General features: G+C 39.6%; 1 long non-coding RNA gene across 1 annotated transcript; it reads right to left on the minus strand.

Moving 5' to 3' along the window:
- Positions 1-7946: 7946 nt before the first annotated feature.
- Positions 7947-17801, minus strand: LOC122189777. Its single transcript, XR_006181966.1, has 5 exons — positions 17420-17801; positions 14949-15071; positions 10969-11133; positions 10315-10665; positions 7947-8072 (listed from the first exon to the last, which is right to left on the minus strand). It is a non-coding gene; the product is annotated as an uncharacterized LOC122189777 (long non-coding RNA).
- Between the last annotated feature and the right edge of the window lie 2030 nt (positions 17802-19831).

The raw sequence follows: 19831 nt of genomic DNA on the forward strand, positions 1-19831 counted from the left end.
ATCCCCTTGCTCTGCTTATGAATGAAAACAAGTACCACCCTTCTTCTTTCTTTCAAAAAAGCTTGTTTAAGAACTCCTCACACTTGAAATTGGCATGGGGAAGGACAACACAGAAGAGAAGCCCTCAGATCTCACCACTTGCGATAAAGTTGAGGATCATCAAACTAAGGCTCTTGCTCAGATCTTCCAGCTCCAGGACTGACAAACAACACAGCTCTCAGAAGAGCTTCCCAGATCCTTGCAATTTCCCACCAATGATTCAGCCACATATCATCCCACATTCTGCCTGTGCCCTGGTGAACATGGAGGACCCATGGTCGATGAGCATAGTATAGCCTGTGATGATGCTTTGGTTAGACCCAACCTTATTCTGAAGCTCCTGCTCAAGCACTGCTGATTGAAAGCACAGTATTTACAAATTACAGTGCACTGTACTTATATATGTTAGAGGAGGAAGAGTATGTAAAATAATGGTGTAATGCTATTATTATGATAATGATGATGAATACACGGCTCTAAGCTACACTACTCCAAATATGGAGTTTCACAGCAACTTTTTCTGTCAAAAAGCTAATTTAGAAAGAGGAAAAGAATTTTCTTAAATAGCTTTTTTTGAAAGAAACATGGAAAAAAAAAATGCTCTGATATATAATTACAATCTTTTTTGAGCAATGTGTTGCAATACATCATTTCAACATGACTGCTGGCTGTCACACATTAAATGAGATGGCCAGCAGTAATAAACACATACATAAAAGCAAAATCTAAAAGCAATGTTAAAATTGACCTGGAATAATATTTTGTTTTGGGTCAGATGGTGAATTTTTTGAAGTGTGGCCTATGGCCTTCTTTCAGGGCACTATCATTAAAGAAATTTTCTTCAGCTGGTTCAAGCACTTCCAAGCTCTTTATGCTGCTCCCAACTTTTAAATGAAGTGGAGGCTGACATGGGGGGAAGTGGTTTGCTCCACAGTCTGCACTTTGTGCTCATGAGGGAATTATTATGAAAACAAGGACAGCAGTTCACTGGATTATAATAAAGATAACATTATTTGTATTACTGGCGTACAGAAATCATAAAATACGAATAATAATGGATAGTTGATTATTTTAGAATGAATTCAGCCAAGGTTGAGATGTGTAACTGAATGTGAAACTTTGATCTGTAACAGCACGTTACTGAAGGTGTGAGCAGCTTGTCCACCTGTGGTATAACCCCTTTTCCCTTTCCTAGTTTTAGCCTTCTACAGCAAAACTTATTTGTCAAACTGCTTGGGTTTCCAGTTTTGTTTTTTTCTCCACAGAAATCCAAAGCTGTTCAAGAGTTACTCACCTAGAAACCTAGAAATGTCTACTGAAATTAGCAACTAAGCTAAGTAGTCTGGGGGTGCAATTTACATTTATGGCACTTTAAGACTCTTTTACATTTCCTGAGTAGTGGGAAGATAGGTCAGCAAAAACGTGAATCAGGCCTTAGGACTATGCTATTTATAAAACAATATAAAATCAAAATCAAATGTATTAAAATGGTAGAAAAAAAGGTATTTATATCCATGTCCAGGTGCCTTCTTAATCTTAGGTCATAATACCCCTTTCTTTTCTGAGTAGAGGTTTTGCAATATAGTAAAAATTGTATTTTTGAAAAGAATCGTTTTATAAAAAAGCTGAATTAAAAATTGCAGAGCCATACTGTAATAGCATTAAGACACTCCTGGGCATGTTTTAATGGTCCATTAATGCATGCCTCAGGTGGCTGAATGCATGAGGCTGCACATCTACAACATGTGTTAATGAACCTCTGAAACATGCCCCGTCATGTGTTAATGGTGCACTACCTGGAAAGCCTCAGAAATACCTTCCAAAAACACAGAATGTTTTAGATCTTTGGAAAATACTATGATTAATTGCCCAAATTGCCTGTTGTTCTGTGTCTACTGTATTGTTGAGATATGTAATAAATAACAACACATATCATGACAATAAACTCTATAACGTGCAGAAAATGATCTGCTGTTAAATATTAAAACACACCCTGAACCACATTAGGCTTCTCATATATACTCAGCATGATGAATTCCCGCCTTAAAGAGCTTATAGTTAAATACGTTACAGATAAAATTATAAATGCAGAAGTTCACTAAGAGATGCTTATGCACTTTTACTGTACTGCAATCCTCCTCTGTTTCTATCTTTCATCCGAACGTTCCCTTATTTGATCAACTGTAAGACTTTTCTGTCTTTCCCAATAAGAATTTTAAAATATGTGATGTCATAAGTCTTGATTACCTTGAGTAGAATGCTATACATCCTCATTAGAGAGAGAACTTCAGGTATTTTTAACTCAGAAGGGCCTTTTAAGAAGTCTTATGCATGGTAAAACCTCTTGAGAAAAGTACTTAAGGATCTACTAAAATGCATTCTCACTCAGCAAAGCATTAAAGATTCTCCATGAACTTAAATTCCATTCAACTTCATATCCAAAGGTAAGCTCACATGTAAGACTTTATCTGGAAGGAGATGATGCACTGTTGATGCAGAACTAGAGCAGTCTGTGATGCTGCCTTTTATATGACACCATATGAGACCATACTTCATAGTGCTGAAACAATTTTGTCACAATTTAAGAAGGAAGATATTTTTAAAATACAGTTTACTTACCTTAACAGAAGTAAGAGGTAGGAGTACCTGACATGCTTAAAAGTTGTTTCTTGTTTTCACCACTAATAAAATTGAAGTGATAGTGAGCAATTACTGTAAAGAGTTATTTTCCTCCTCTCCTGCTTTTTCTGTAGTATTTCTTTTATTTCACTGCAAAGCCTCTTAAATAAAAGGTATTAAACAACTAGGTTGAATTCAATACTTAATGAAAATAAATAAAATGTGCCTTGCAGAAGGTACAGTTAACCAATTACTAGGCAAGCTTCTGTTTTAGTCCTATATCACCAGGGTAGACAATTCTAACATTACAGCCAATAGTAACCAAGTGGAGGTCTTTACATATCCTCTGGAGTTGCCCTCAGGCACTGTGGTTAGCTGAAGATACTTGAAAAGTTTAAACAGTAAAGGAAATTAAATAAATCAAAATTGGGTAACTCTAGGAAGTTCTGCTTTAGTCAAACCAAATTCATAAGAGATCCATGGCAAATCTGAAATTCTGTGAGACATAGAAGGTTGGACACAATAATCAAACACTGCCTTCTGGCAGCTTCCTGATTAATAAGTACTTTTTTTTTTTTTTTTTTTTTTTTTGCTTTCTTCCAATTCAGCAAAGACATGCACTGTGTTGCTTTGCTCCTGACAGTGTTCATACTATCAGACAGTTGTCCATGCACCTTGTGAGAGGTAATAAGATCAATAGGGTGAGAAGGAATGGCTTTAAGTTGCACCAGGGGAGGTTCAGGTTAGATATTAGGAGGAAAATTCTTAGAAAGAGTGGTGAGGCACTGGCACAGGCTGCCCAGGGAGGTGGTGGTGGAGTCATCAACCCTGAAGGTGTTTCAAGAACTGTGGAGATGTGGCACTGAGGGATATGATTAGTGGGCATGGTGGGGATGGGTTGGTGGTTGGATGGACTAGATGATCTTAGTGGTCTTTTCCAACCAATGATTCTATCTTCTATAAGATAAATTTCTCATTTATTAGACACTTTTACTCATTTGTTTTCTTCTGAAAAATATCACCCTTTTTGTATTGGGGTTCTATTACTTGCTAATAGAAGTTTTGCTTTCCATTATTTGATCTCTGTCTGCATTTTTTCTCTTTGAAAGCACTTCTGTTTCTGAAACCAGCATTGGCCCTTTATCAAAAATAGCAGATGTCAGGGTCTTGCAATTTGGTTACCCATCAAAATAAAAGAGCAGTGGTGTTAAGCCTGGTTATACCATAAGTTTTCTTGCTATAAATAGGATGCAAACAATAAGGAAATGCTACCTATGAATTAAATTAATTCAATAACAATTTAGGGAAAAAAAGCGCAGTTGGAAATCTTGCTTTGTAGCTGTGAAACAGTGATACAGAATTGCAATGCACATACCTTCTAAAGAGCATCACTAAAAAAATTCAAATGAACAGAACTAATTATAGAGACATCCTAACACTAACAGGAAGAAATATAGACAGAGAAAATTGAAGTTGCTGAGAAAAACTTCCTGACATTGAAATGCACAAGGCTTTCAGACTGCCTCTCAAGGGAGCAGCAAGGCCCTAGAAACACTAGAAATGTTTAACACTAGACTGGAGGAATCACTGGAAAAATATACTATAGGGAACAAGTTGTTATTAGCAGAAAGATGGACTGAATGCTGTAAAAGGGATTTTCTATTTCTAATGTTTACTTTTTATGATAGTCATTTATGTTTTTCCTTCATTACAGGTAAAGAAAAATCTATAAAAGTTATTGGCTCTGGCGAAGCATCTTTAATTTATATAGGGCAGTGCTTTTGGTGCACTCTAGCAAGCTTTAGCTCTACTTGCATTTTTCCACGTATATTGGAAGGTTTATTTATTTATTTATTTTTATACTTTCCATTGCACCAAGTAAAACCTTCATAGCACTGAATGAATGTTCCTCTTTCTTCTCCACAGCTTTCTCAGTATGTATGCAGAACACCCAGGAAAAACCCATGCAAAATCCCCAGATTGGGTCTAGCTGTGGGGAGGAAGAAATTAACATCAGAAGGCTAAAGGAAGAAAGAAAGCAGCAGAGGCAAAAACAAAGCTTCCAGATAATGAGAAAGGAAGCAGAAAGATCTTTAGGGTTGGGAAAGGGGAATTGAACACAACTAGAACAGGAGATGCCTCATAGCTACTTAGGAAACACTGTGGGCCAACTGGTCTCAGAAGCATTGTGTGACATTCATCTCCACCTTAGCAATACCAGTTTTCAGGACAACATTTGCCATATTCTAACTGAAGAACTGCATTTAGGATGCAAACTTCATTGTTGTAAGTACAGGGAAAAACAAAGATGGAATAAGTAGAATAAAACAACACCTGGTGATGGCTCCGTATTGCACTGGTATGGTACAGGCTGCTCAAGGTTGAGACGATCAGTGTTATCATAGAATCATAAAGGTTGGAAAATACCATTAAGGTCAGCAAGTCCAACCACCAACCAAATGAAAACACACATCTTTCTATTTTTGTACGCAGAAAAATAAGTCCATTTTTAGTACCCAAACTCTTCTCCCAAGCAGCCTTACAGCAGAAAATTGAAGCATCAACCTCATTGTGATGAGACCAAACATGAGAAAGGTTATTCCCCCCTGCAACTGCTTGCCACTCCTGCAGCGCAACAGCAGCTTGGGCTAGGCTTCCCAGAGGGATGCACTGAGGACACAGCCATGTTATGCCATCCCTCTAGGGACACCATGATAACGCAGCCAAAAGGCATCTCCAGTACTGTGGAGTGATGAGAGATGAGAGTGGTTTCCAAAGACATGGGCCTCTTGTTTTTGCTGAGCAGATTGAGTCTCCTTGCCTGGCTGCTGAACAAAGGCTATGATTAATGGAAAGATGTCAGGATGATAATCCTTACTATCACAAAACACTGGACAGGGTGTTTTTCTTGGCAAATTGAGGGGTAGCGGGAAGAGAATAAGAAAGGAAAAAGGAAGCAAGAGAAAGGGAGAGGTTTTGAAGAGAGAAAGAAACGTTATATGCATATATATATATATATACACACATACGTACATATATATATTTTAAAAAAAAACAACATCCCTCTGCCCATCCTCTTTAATGTTTCTCTGGTGGAGTAATAAGATACCTTCAGCGTTATAAATAGCGGCACAGATGTTGACAGAAAAATGCTCCCTTAATTACCATACAAACTGCTTTACTTGAGTGAACCGTTTAAAGCGGCCTCCAAAGGAAGTTCACTCAAGCAATTCCACAGATTACAGCTAATGAACAATATTTCCTCGCTCCTATTTAGTGCTCATTAAAATGTAAAAGCCTTTCATTTTCAACAGGCATACAATAAATAATTCCTTTCTCCCTCTCTCTGCTGCCTCTGAGCAGTCAGGATGGAAGCGGGGAGGGGAAGGGGCTGGCAGGGGAAGAGAAGGGGGGGCTGTGGGAGGCTGAGCAGCGGCTGGAGAGCAGCAGCCATGCCATTGCCATCCCTTGTTGTGCAGGGCAATGGCTGTGGTTGGTGATGAGATGTAGCTTGTGCAGAGGAGTGTGCCATGGGACCAAGTGTGCACATGAACCTGTGGGATGGAGAAGGGAATAAGATGCAAATGCTATGGAGAAAACCAGCCATCTGGCTCAGGCTGAGTTTGTTTTGAGCCCCACTGAAGATTTCTTGCCCGGTAAATGCCCATTGTGCTTGGCTCCCTTTGAGCTCATGTACAGCCCCACAAAGCCGGAGGGGAAGGCAGTTCAAAGGCCGCACATTTTAGATTATTATTTTAAGTGCTATTCAAACGTTAAGTGAAAAGCAGACGCACCAGCTGGATTCCAGTTATTCACTGTTCCTATCTGCCCATAGGCACAGGATAGCAACTGCCATTGGTTTGTGCAGGAGAAGTAAAAGAAGAAAAAGATCAGGAACAAAAAGTTAGCCAGCCCCTAAGATGGTTTGTGGATACCCATTTGGGAACTGCAGGGGAGAGAGCCTGTGTTGCTCCACTCGCAGGATAAATGGATAAAGTAATGCGTTACTGAAACATGGTGCTGGTGTTAAGCTGAAAGCATACCAAAACAGGCTTCAGCAGTCAGTAATTACAGATAGAAACACAACTCTTGATTTCTACATCTGCTGAAAAAAAAAAAACACACCAAAAACGCCATACCCTTCACACTGGTTTTGTTCACTGTCGTGGTTTTGTTTTCATTTCCTTCTGAATTTCTAAGCTCTGCTCCCCACATGGCAGAGGCCACATGTCCTGCTCTGCTGCCCAAGCAAAGCCTAGTGTTGGCCCCTCTGAGCAGCCCCAGTAGAACAAACCCAGGAGAGCTTTCTCCTGGTTGAAAGAGTTGGCAACTGCATTTCCTGCTGTGATGCTAGTGTGCCCTATACCTGAGCCATAAATAAGGCAATGCATGGTATTTAATCATCAGAAAAGAAAGAAGAAAGTGGAGAACTAAGATCTCATGTTGACCTAAGTCTCAGACTTTGATAAACTTGTCAGGAATATCACACTGTGATGACTTTATCTTGATGAAACCTGTGTCTGGGGAGGAGGCGCTCGCAAGGCCGTGTGCCGAGGAGCCCTCTGGTTGTGAAATAAAGCTTATGGGCACACTGGGATTTCTGCATTACAATAATAATGACTGTAACAATACTCAATTTGTGAGAAGTATTTGCTATCAATAGCTGCAAAAAAAGGGCAGAAGAGCTATAAAGGAGGTCCACCTCCCAAGCTCTATTGGGAGAGGTGGTGTCTCAGTCCCATCAATTGGATGGGCTCCTTTCTGATCATGTCCTGACATCACAGCCCACCCTCACAGTGGGTGAAGCCACCTACCCCAGTGAAGAAGTTTACCAGCAGCCTTACGTTACTGATGCTTTTAGCACTCTGTACTTGGCTTTCAACTAAGGTCATTTGAAAACGGTCTTCAACACCCATCTCATTTGCTTTTTTATGCTTGCCAATTTAGTGTTGTATTCACAGTGATTAATTAGTTTGTGGGGAAGGTTTATTAGGTAATCTTCCTGTCAATCAAAAATGACTGAGGTTTCAGAGAAGAGAACAGAACGCACAGAGATCTTATAATGATAGAGAACTGATGTTGTTGCCATTCTGTACAAAAAGTTGGAGCTTAGCCTTGACATGCAACCAGGTATAAAATACTTTAAAGTGTGTTTACTTCTATTCATATTCAACCACAGAACCAGTCTGATGCTCTAAGACTTCATTTATATTTCTAACAAGAACACAGAAATCCCCTTATCTGCTGTGCCTACAGCCTGCATTTGAAGACTGACAAACCTGCAGGGTTGTTTCAACAGACCAGGCTTCGGGCTGTGGTTGCTTCAACAAAGAAAATCCCATAGATCATCAGCCTGCCTTCTTTATGCATGTGTTACCAATCGTTTATATGGTTTCCAGCACTCCATGGGTTTACTGGAAAAAAAAAAAAAAAAAAAAAAAGCTTAAAATTGCAAGGTTCTTCTTTTCCTTTTAGACAGGAAATGTAACTAACCTACATGAACTCGGTGTTTTCCAGAAGATCTTGAACCTTACTGTGAAAAATATAGTGAAGTTAAGTGGCTTTCTTGACCAGAAATGGTATTATATTGAAGAGGCTACAGAGAGGACTCGAAGATATTAGCTGATTAAATTATACACTACATAAATGTATGTCGCATTATGATTTTTGCAGTATTAGGTTAAAATGTGAAAGGATATAGATTAATACTAAGAATCTGACTAGCTTACCACTTTTCAGAGTCATTACTGTTCTAAATTACACTGGTGTCTGTCTGTGAATGTAAAAAGATATATAACACCCTGAGAATTAGTAGAAAGTTAACCAGACTCTTTCCTCCATCACCTCCTTGAGAGAGCTGCAGGTTATTTCTATCACTCAGAGGTGATGAACAGGCAGCAGCAAATCAGATGGTAAATTCAGACGAAATTATACAGATAGACTTTTTCTTTTTTTTTTTTCTTCCCTAGCTAAATTTAGGAGTTCATTTCGTGGGCTTTGGGATTATAGGTCTGAGGCTGAAACAGGAAAAGATAAAGGGCACACAGGGCTGCAAATTGGATAACTGTGACATAAGGACAGATAATTTAAAACTATAATCTGCTGAATGTACAGTCAGAGTATTCAAAAGCAGCTTTTTCAAATAAAAAAGAAAAAACAGAAGATGAAAGGAATAGGTAAGAGTGTGGTTGTGTTAAAATATTTACAGCATGTGTTCTACAGCTTTGACACATGCACCCTCCCTGCACCCGCTCCTGCACAGCCCAGCGCAGACTGATGGCAGCTGATGAACATGAACGCGGGCAGACAGGTTTCATCTGAGCGTTCCCTCACAGACTGAGCTCTGTGCACATGAAATAATTCAGGAGTGCACTATTTCAGTGTTACAAACACAACGGTTATATGAAAATATGTTGAAAATCAGTCTGGAAGCCAGAACAACATAATTTCCATGTGCGTTTATTAATCTGCTTTTTTTTTTTTTTTCTTTTATAATTTGTTTTAGTTTGTATTTTATTAAGTCCAATTTTGAAAAAATCTAGCTTGACAGAAAGTGGTAAGGCTCCACTCAGAGGTTTCTTTTCATGCTCGAGACATGAAATTGGAGTAACCACCAATTTGCACGCATAATTCCAGCATACAGAATGGAAAACAAAGGAAGAGACAAAAATTAAATCTGGTTTCTTGCTGATCTCATTGCAGAAGACCACAAGGAAAAAAAAAAGCTGCACATTAGCTGTTTTCTTAAGATTTCCTCGGAAAGCTGTATCAACAGCATTTCGTCCATGGGTATGCAGGCGATGCGGGTACGCCTCGCATGCCTGTGGTAGATGGATGATACTGATGGCAATCTAACTGGAACATCCTGCCTGAATATGAACAACAGATTTGTCAGTGTGTGACAGGCTGACAGCCCAGCTCCCAGCTGCTTGTCCACTGTTGTTAAATCAGTACCTTGTCTAAGTGTTCAGCAAAGAGGCAATCTGCTTCCTCCATTCGTACAGGCAGGTTGCCAGTTAAAAAACAAGTATTGGCTTTAGGCTGCGGTGCCATAATGCATTGAAAAGATGCAATCTAAACCTTTGTGTGCTCCTTAGGCAACAAACAGCAGGACTTGGGAGCACAGGCTTAGGCTGGAGACTCTCCTTTTCAAAACAACAGAGATAACTCAGAACAGGAATCAGGAAAGAAATGGAGGAGGATTTGAAAGCTGGGGATGACTTAATAGAACTATTTCAAAAGGAAAATATTGGTTTATTTTGGTGTCTGGGAAACAAGTTTGTGCTGCTGTACTGAAGCTTGTGTCAGAATTTCCCTTACAGCCCTGTCTTTAAGCAGTTTGTAATTCATCCGCAGCAACAACTTGCTGTAGGCTGAAATTTTACATGCAAAGACACTACTCAGGAGCACTTCAGGGAAAAAAAAAAAAAAAAAAGGGTAAAACAGGAAAGGAAAAAAAAAAAAAAACCCACAGTAATTTGTACAGAAATACTACATTAGGGGACACAAAGAGCTTACTGGTTTTGGGCGCCTTTTCCGCTTTTCTCCACCCAATTAATTTGTTTGCTATTGTATGACCACATCAAAGCGGTTTTAGACCTGAGAACCATCACAAATTGAGCTAAGGAAACAACAAATCCAAGCATGAACACCAACCTTTCAGCTCCTGGGTGTGGCGCTGCACATGGGGCAGCCTGCAAGGCGACGCTCAGCTACATGAGGTCTGCAACAGATTTACAGCATCTGGCAGTGTCTCCTTTGTAGCAGCCGTGGTTTGTCAGGCCAGTCATGAGATCTATTCAGGAGTCCTTGAATACAGATCTATAGATCTCAATAGGCCTCTGTAAGATCCAGGGGAGCCACTACACTCTGTTGGGTCAATCCTCATCACGGTTTCTCTTGTCCTCCATGCAGGTGGTTGGGGTGTCACCTGGGGTGTCACTCTTGATCCAAGGTCATTGTGCAGCCACACAGGTCCTCATGTTTTGCTTCAGCCTCCAGTTCTCCCTATGGAAAATAATTAGGTGGCAGGTGCAGCTGGCTGTGCTTTCCCTCCACCACTACCACTCCAGTGCTGCCTACTTTGGGCCAATTAACAGTGCCCAAATGGGTCACAAATACACAGCCACAGCTGAATTCTATTCTTAGTATGAAAACCACATCTAATGAACGCTGCAGAGAACTTTAGGTCACATGCTTACAAGTGATATAACAGGCAGACTTTATGAATAAAAGGAGGGAAAAAAAAAAAAAAAGCTAAAAAGTTAAAAAACCTATTACTGGGGTATTCGGTGATTCTGTTGCAATTACCAAGCATCCCATCAGTCTGTATGACATCAGTCTGTGTCACGGTGTTTCTCCTTTCAACAGATGCATGAGATCCAGCAGAGGTATGCAGCCTGCAAGGCTGAGAGGAGGATCATGGTCACTGTGTTTTCTGCAGCCAGAGTCACCGCCACTGTTTGCCACAATCTACTGGGGAAAGGAGGCAAAATGTTTATGAGAGCAGTGCCCACACTGCAGCTCACATCACTGTTGTTAGGATGCACTACAAATTCAAACATAATTCTGTCACCATTAGCTTCATTATAAATAATAATATATTTAGAAACATATCACATTCTATACCAGGAACTATCTTCTGTTCCAGTGTTTCACTATGGCTGTACTTTTTAAGGAAGCCAACTATTTTAAACATTCACATACTTAGATGCAACTCATGGTATCACTGTATTACAGAAAAAAATCATTAAAGTAAAACTAAAAAGCTCAGTCCCTTCATACAGTTCATGTTAGGAAATGTATGAAATAACAGATGTGTTTGTCTTGCCAGTCTTTCTGATGATTATCTTTAATTAAATCTGTGATTGAATCCTCTTTTTGCTCTTTGGTCTATCTTGGTAACCTGGCTAGGGAAAATGAGCGACTGAGTTGTACTTTAATTTACAGCTCCTTCCATGTTTGCTTTTTAAGGATAGAGTTAAGGATCCTTGAGCAGCCCTACTTGCACAAGGTTTTAAGATAGCTGTGTAAAAATGGTAATTAACATGGAGGTATTATGCTATTTCTTTACCATGACACTGATACTAATGACACAGTCACTGAGATGCAATTTTTCTGGCCAAAAAACAACAATGACAAAATATTTTAAGTCAACATGAAGCTGATATGATGGTTATTCAAGGAAAATCTCTCTCAAATTGAATGGGCTTTGAGGGGTATTTTTGGGTGTCATAGTTAAATATACAAAAAAAAAAAAAATGCTTGCATTAGTCTATATATATATATATACACACACATACATGCATACGTAGTACTAATGTCAATGGCTTAAAATGTGGGGAAAGGGAGAGGAAGAGAACAGTCAGATCTGTACCTGCAGCAGCCCTGTGGCTCTGGCCCCGCAGTGGTCTCTTTACCACGCACACAACCAGGAATACTAATGCACACCCAGGGACAGCGTCCTCCCCTGCACTCCCTTAGAAATTCAGAGGGAAGAGGGTTTTGTATGTGATAACTATTTCTGCCCTCACATTCCACATTTCAAGATGATTTTCAGTCAGCGAGATATTATGAATCCTATTTAACTATGCTTAAGATCTCTCATTTACAGTTAAGTGGAAGAAGAAAAGACAAAATTGTCTTTGCAGATGTTAAAAAGAAATTCATTGCAAGCAATCACCATTTAATATCCAGTGCTGACTTTTTGAACAAGTGCTTTCTCTAAATAATAAATCAAATGGGTTGGCACTAACAATAATACCTCAGAATATGAATGAGGAAAACAAGAATATTAAAACAATAGAAACATTAACATACAACAATCTGCTGCTTACGGGAAGGAATGGCAGAGGACAGAGTGAAAAATAGCGATTGCTTTTATTCTGTTTTGCTGTGATCTGTCATCTACGGGAAGAGGAGCTCCAGCCCCCAGGGCACACAGCAACGGGGATGGAAATCCTCACACCAGTCTACAAAGCCCAGGAGAGTGGTTTGGTGTTTGCCACCAATTTGTGCCAATCAGTACACAGGGTTTGGGATATGAATGTCCTGTAACAAGATTGTTTTTCTTTTGGTTTGTCCTGTATCTTAGGGTTTCACCAAAAGAAGTGCCTTCTGTTTTATGATGCCAGCCCACAGCATCAGAGACAGATGTTGGTGGTATGGCAGTAGGTTGAACCTTTCACCAACATCCTATTACATTTTGTTGCCATGTGACAGATGGCAGCAGAGGGGCACTCTGACAGAATGGTGCCTGACATAGAAATTTGTATGAAGCAAAGGCATGTCATTGAACTCCTCCACATGGAAAAAATGGCACCCATTGACATTCATTGATACTTGCTGAACATCTGTGGAGACTCAACAGCAGACATCAGCGCAGTGAAGAGGTGGGTGGTGTGTCTCAGCAGCAGTGACAGGGGGTAACCTCTGCTTATTCAGAGGTTTACGAGCATGGCATGCAGGCTCTTGTTCTTTGCTGGCAAAGATGAGCAGCTAATGGTGCTGACTATATTGAAATATAGTGCTTTGTAGCTAAGAATTTGCTCAAATCATGTTCAAATAATCAAATAATGTTACTGTGCTCTTTGTATCTATTGCAGTTTCCATGGAAATGAAGAGGATGCATTATATCCAGGGCAACCTATGTAGATATTATGTCCTGGACTAGCCACATAGTCCGTGGAAATGGCTTTGCCTTAACACTGCCATATTCACTAACCCCATAAATAAAATAACTCTGGACATGCTGAATGGATTTGCAAACTGAAGACACAAGCTAGAAACAAAATGAGTAGCAACTTCTAGATCAGTAATTGAATTGGTTGAGCTTTCTTCTAGGATCAGTGTGTCCAACTACTTCAGACTACCATGCTCCTGTCTCCATTCACTTCCACAAAGGCACCTGCCATTTCTAAGCAACTGGATGCCAGCAAACATAAAGAAAAGTATCAAGAGTAGAGTGGTAACCAAGACTGACCTAAAACTATTCTCTGCTCTTGTTTTTGGGCCAAACTAATGTTAATTAGTTAACGTTATATCAACTTAATTAATGTTAATTAATTAATGGCAACTTGAAACTGTCACAAAAAACAGGACACAAAGGGATATGCAGACAACTAAAGCTGAGGAACAATCTCCGGAAGAACTGAGTCACAGAGACTAAGCTTCCTGACAGCCCTGTCCCTTTTCTGGGGCTGGAATTGGTGGGGGAGCTGCCTGCTGCCTTCTTGGTTATTCACATGAGGACAGCATAGTTTCAGTTCCTGTTGCTGAGGTCTGCTTAAGTGACCTTATGCCAGTTCCCAGTTCTCAGTGTAAAAGTATTTTCTGTTAACCAACAAGTGATTTTAAGGACCCTTGAGATAACTGCACTTCATCCTAATTATATCTGAAGTACATCCACATCCCTGCTACGATTTCAGCCTTATTAGACCTTGCTGCAGCTTCCCTCTTTGCTCTCCTGGGCTACTCCTACCCACTATCCTTGATGATGGGTATATCTAGAACAATAAATGAGGGCTTTTAAGGCAGCTGCAACATAGCACACGTGCACTGTCAGAGACCAAGGGGAGATGCTCTGGTAGCTCCTGCACACATACAGGCTGACATTCCAGGACCTATGGTCAAATAGAAGTGCATTTTGGAAGCAATCCTACCCAATAGCTGCATGTTATGGAAAGTTCCCTGCCAGTAAAATAATCAGGATGATCATAATAGTTAAAGGACTTCTTCATAACTTCTCTCATGACATAACTACTATCTTTTTAAAGGTTATCAACAAGTATCCAGATTTCAACAGCCCCTTTGGGTGTTTCTTTAAAATCAGGCTAGAGTAGCACATTGCTAACTCAACACTGTTTACGTGAAGCAGCAGGAAATCTTCAGTCTGAAAGGGAGAGGAAAAGCAAAGCAATGATTCACAGAAGCTGAAATAATTTCTGTTATATACTAGTCTTTTTCCAAGTGTCCATGTATCAACATACTGATAAACCAAAATTAAAAACCCTTCCAAATGTTATTCGAATTGAAGTGCTGCTTTCTTGGCATGCAGACACACATTTCATCAGAAAACACTTCAAGTTCATTACTGGAAAATCTCCCAAATAATTTCAAGGCAACACCTGGGACAACAGTTTTATTGCTGAGTCACACTGAGAAGTCTGCTGAGGAGGGACACTATATCACATTCCTCATAAGGGATTTGACAGGTAAGTTATCAAAAATCAAAATGCTGTTAATGCTCCAAGATAAAACAGAGCATACAAAACCGTGGCAGATATACTTACTGTGTGTGAATATCTTCATCCAGTAATTTCTCTAACAGATATGTCTCCCAGGATATGTATGATTCTTGTGGCCATTCTGCAAATTTTCTGTTACTTTACCCTTCAGCACATGAAAAATCTTTTCTGGAAAAACAAGTTAATCAACGTTAAACTGATAACAAAGCTCAGTTATGAGCAGAGAACTATGGAAGAGACAATACCATGGAAAGCACATTTCAGACTCATCCCCAATAGACCTTCTTTAGAAACACAAAAGAACGTAATTCAGGTCGGGTCAATTGATTTCTTCTGAAACCCTGAACCAGGACTCTTCCACCCCAAGCCCTGCCTTCAGTCACTATGCAGTGCACTGGTCACCATTCCCAGGGAACTGATGCTGACAGTCTGTTCTCCAAAGGCCCAGGCAGGAGAGACCCTGTTACGATCCCCCAGTTTGCCTTTTCTACCTATTCCCTCTCTCTCTGCCACCAGTAAGTCCAACTAGCTATGAAGTTGCATTGTGAAATCTTCCACTGATCTTGCTAATAGCTGTATGTATTCAGGACTTCCAAAGGAAAAAAAAAAAAAAAAGGTAAAACTAAGGTACAGTGTAGGATTGAGGAAGAGAACGATACCAGTCTTTTAGGTTATATTTTCCTGCAATAACATCAAGCTTATTGTAGCCATAACCTGAACTGTAATAACTGACCCAAAACTGCAAATTCTTTAAAAGACAACATGGTGGATAAATGCAGGCAGATACAGTTCAATCACCTGAAAGCAGATCCAATCAAGGCTGGCTGCTGGTACCTACTCATGGTTTTGATGCAATTGAATAAAACAGCAAAGTCAGGCAAGACTTCACTGCATGTGAATGTTTAGTAAGAGCCTAATTTTACTCCTTGGTGAGAGAATTTTGATTAGTCATCTTAACTCTCCATTCCAGAACATAGTGTCCAACACAGAGTCTGCCCAAGAACAGTATAGCACCACCTTGAATGTATGCAGTGGATGTACTAAATGTATTTTCCCATGGAAGCTTTCACAGAAGCTTGACAGCTCATGTAGGTGGCCATCTCTGTCACTGTGCTTGCTCAGTGCCTTGGATGCAGACCTGGATGTGTCATGAATCCTCCATGCTCAACTTCCCTTGAGACTGAGGTGTCTTGTCCCCTCTTGGGAAGGGTGATGAGGGGGCTGAGCATGCTTACCTCTCTACCATCCCTGCTCTTTTTAATGCAACGGCCAACTCACCCTTAAGGTCTTGGGAAGATAATTTGGATGCCAAGGATTGTGAAGGAGATGGCTTTATGCACAAAGCAGGCTTTTTTTTTTTTTTTTTTTCCTTCATCTCTATACAGGAATCATCTGCCTTCTGCTGCTATACACCTGTGTTGTCATACATGTCTCTTCCAGTGCCTTCCACTAAAGGAAATGGAGCTTCCAGAATTTCACAGAATGCTTCTGGCATGAAAGCTGCTGCCGGAATTGCAGTTACCTGGGATGGTATCATCATTTGCTTCTCAGCTAATGCAATATTTGCCTTAAAACATTCTTGAAAGGTGTTAAGAACAGTTGCAATTATAATATATAAGTAATACTATCTGCTGTTATTGTTGGACTACATTTCCAACTAGCAGAGCTTCTTCTATTTGCTACGAATGTATATCTTTTAAAGGCCATATCTGTGTGATATTTTTTTCAGCAATATTGATGGGTTGATGTCTATTTACAAATGAGTGTTTCAGAAAAGACTTAGCTGAATAGTCCTAAATGATTATATTTAAAATATAGAAACTATTGAATTATATTTGCTTCATATTCTTTTATGGAAAGCCTGCTTATTTAAATACCCTGCACACACTGAATTTCCTGGTTATGAAAAAAAGTGAAGAAAAATACTATTTGCTTTTAGGTAATCGGATTCTGTGGGATCTAATCCTATATCCTATTTATGGCTGTGCTAGCTATTCAAAATTAAAATGAACCTTTCATCCGTGTGTATCATAAATGGGCATTTATCAGGATTATATGATTTTGCAATCCATCTGAATATGTAACCAGAATTTGTTTTCTTTCCGTTTCACTATGTAATTACCATGCAACAATAACAAAAGTGACATGTTTGAAGAACAGATAAAATGCTGTAAATTGGCCAGTAATGGTGATATTTCCTCATCTTCTGAAAAACCCATTTATTCTCTCTCTCAACAAATCAAGGCATTGTCAGCCCATACTCATCTTGTGGCCAGAGGGGCCCTACCAATTTCTAGATGTAAGCGAATACTGGAATGCAGATGAGGGCTACTAACTAAGGCTTTCAACCCAGGCAGCTGGTCTTAGCTTGCTTCAATTTCTAAATCATCCATAATGGGGCCAAGACCTCCGAAGCACTAAAAAGAGCAAGCTGACATGCTGGACAAACTGTTAATTTTTTCCTGAAGAAGCTGCTATATTGCACATCTGTCACTGCTGTGCAGACAATTACTCACTGAGTGGAAAAAAATCTGCTGCTTGTTTCTAGTGTAGTTGTTAACGGGCGTGATGGAAGAACACAAGAGCGTGAGAGAGGCTGCAGGAAGGCAACTCCATGCTCCTCCTTGGCTTGTGAAGTTCTATTTTGTAATCAAAACATCAATGCTCTCCATAGCATCCAGAGTGCATCAACTGCTACAATTAAAACCGTGCATTAGGCCATCTGACATTCTATAGCTGATTAGTGATGTAAGTTGCATACATTACTGTCCTTAAAATCCTTTTTGAAGTGCTGCATTGCTTCGCAGCAGACATGGGTAAGGTTTTCAAACAGTATAATTGCAAACAAGAAAAAAAAACCAAAATTCCAACAAATCAAAAACTCCAACAAAAAAAAAATACAAAAGCAAAACCGAAAGGAGTAAGTCTGATCGAAGTGTTACATTTCATGACCTTTCTTAAAAACCTATTAATATAAAAAAAAGCTTAGTTGTAATTACAAATTTAACCTGAGAGCTGCTGCAGCAATCATTAGTTACTGCTCTGACCTGAGCAGGGCAGGCAAAACATAGGTAGCAGGATGTGGAACATGTCAGGGCACGTGAAAAGCAACCAGGTAGAGCCTCCTAGCAGATATCAAAGATGGCAAAAGAATCCATAAAAATCCCAATCTGTGACCATGATCGGCATACCGGTCATTACACCGTTAGAGTAAATCTGTATGAAATATCTGTAGAGAACAGGTTTCAATACTTTAATTATTAAGTCAAAGTAACAACAGCAAATCCACAACCCACCCTCCTCGAGGGCAGAAATATTTGAACACAGCCCTCTGCTGGCCTGCAGACCTTCCTCCCTCCTTTACAGCTTACAGTGCAGTTGCGCCCAATGAAGAGTTGCTCCATGCTCCAGGCCTGCTCTGCCAACCCCAAACTTTCAGAAGTCTTCAGTCAGATCCCTTCTTCCACAAATTAATGAATTCAACTTAAAATTATTAAGTGAAAAAAAATATTACCTCCATGGTTCTTCTTCCTTCCCTGTGGCAATGAACATAATATACAAATAATTTGTGTTTTCCAGGCAGAATGTTGCAAGATAGTGCACAAATGGAAGTAGTGACTTTCAGCAGAACAAGCATTAATTACTGTAGAAGACTCTCAGAAGAACATCCGGGCCATGATCAGAAAGCTTCATATAAACTGTAAACCCACAAAAAAACTAACTCAATTTTTAAGGAAGAGGTGCTGATACCAGCTTGTGGATCATTATGTCAGCAGCCATCAGTCCTGGAGTAAAGGCATGAGGTGGGGGCATGTGGTCTACTGACAGTGTGGCCACAAGGAACACCTCACCTGCAGGAAAAGTGAAGTAACACTGAAGGACACTTCTGCAACAGAGCAAGTGGCATCTGCAAATTGGAGGATGATTTATGCTGTCTGACAACTCAAAGATAGAAGACAACTCTAATGTGTAGATAAAACCCAAAGTGGTAATAGTAGATCACACCCTTGGCAGCTAATGGCATCGTCTTGCTGTAGAGAAATCTGGGCCTACTTAAAATGTCAGGGGTACAAAGTGATGCGCCTGTGCTGAGTGGTATGCCAGCAGCTAGTCTGCGTGATTTACTTGTCAGTTGATTATATATTATATAATCCTGCTAAATAAAATAGTATTTATTACTGGTTGACTCAAAAAAAAAACAAAAAAAACAAAAAAAAAACAAAAACACTTTCAGGATAAATTTTGATATATAAAATTTTTTGTGATATTAAATTGACATCTGAATAGGCAATAAATATTATTAAATTGGGTTAAAAATCAAAAGACTAATAGCATACTTCATTTGCCAAAGTTAACAGTGATGAGAAATGGGTCCACATTCTCTTACACAGCCAGACTGCCAGCATTCCTCCTTTCTGATTTACGATGTATACGATAAAAATGCATTTTACTTCAGTATAATGACAGCATCACGTTGCTGTTAGCATCTTTATCATAATGGTTCCAAGAGATCCCAGCTTACCTGGGCTGCATTTGTAAGACCTGCACTGACCGAAGAGCAGCTGACTTGGAGCAGACAGGAAATTTTGGCCAGGATCTCACATGATTTTCTTCTTCCAACTACATTCAAACCCTCACTTTTTTCCGTCCCTCCATCAGTATTTACTGTAAGAAACAGCTGCTGATTCTGGCTCCCAGTGAACAAAAGGACAGCTCTTATTCCTTGTGTGCTGAAAATCTGCCTTTTTTTCCAGGGAAATCTCTTCCAAATATTTCTCTGTAAAAGCATTATTTGGAAACAATTGGGATCACAAAGGTGGTATATGAAGTGTCACAGAATTTTTCTATGACTTGAAAAATAATTATCAGCTTATTTGCATTGTTAAACATTAATTAGCTGTGAATGGCAATTTTTTTCTTCTTTTTTT

This window comes from Lagopus leucura, unplaced genomic scaffold, assembly GCF_019238085.1.
Source record: "Lagopus leucura isolate 7727_CA_CO unplaced genomic scaffold, USGS_WTPT01 Super-Scaffold_73, whole genome shotgun sequence".
Classification (NCBI taxonomy): domain Eukaryota; kingdom Metazoa; phylum Chordata; class Aves; order Galliformes; family Phasianidae; genus Lagopus; species Lagopus leucura.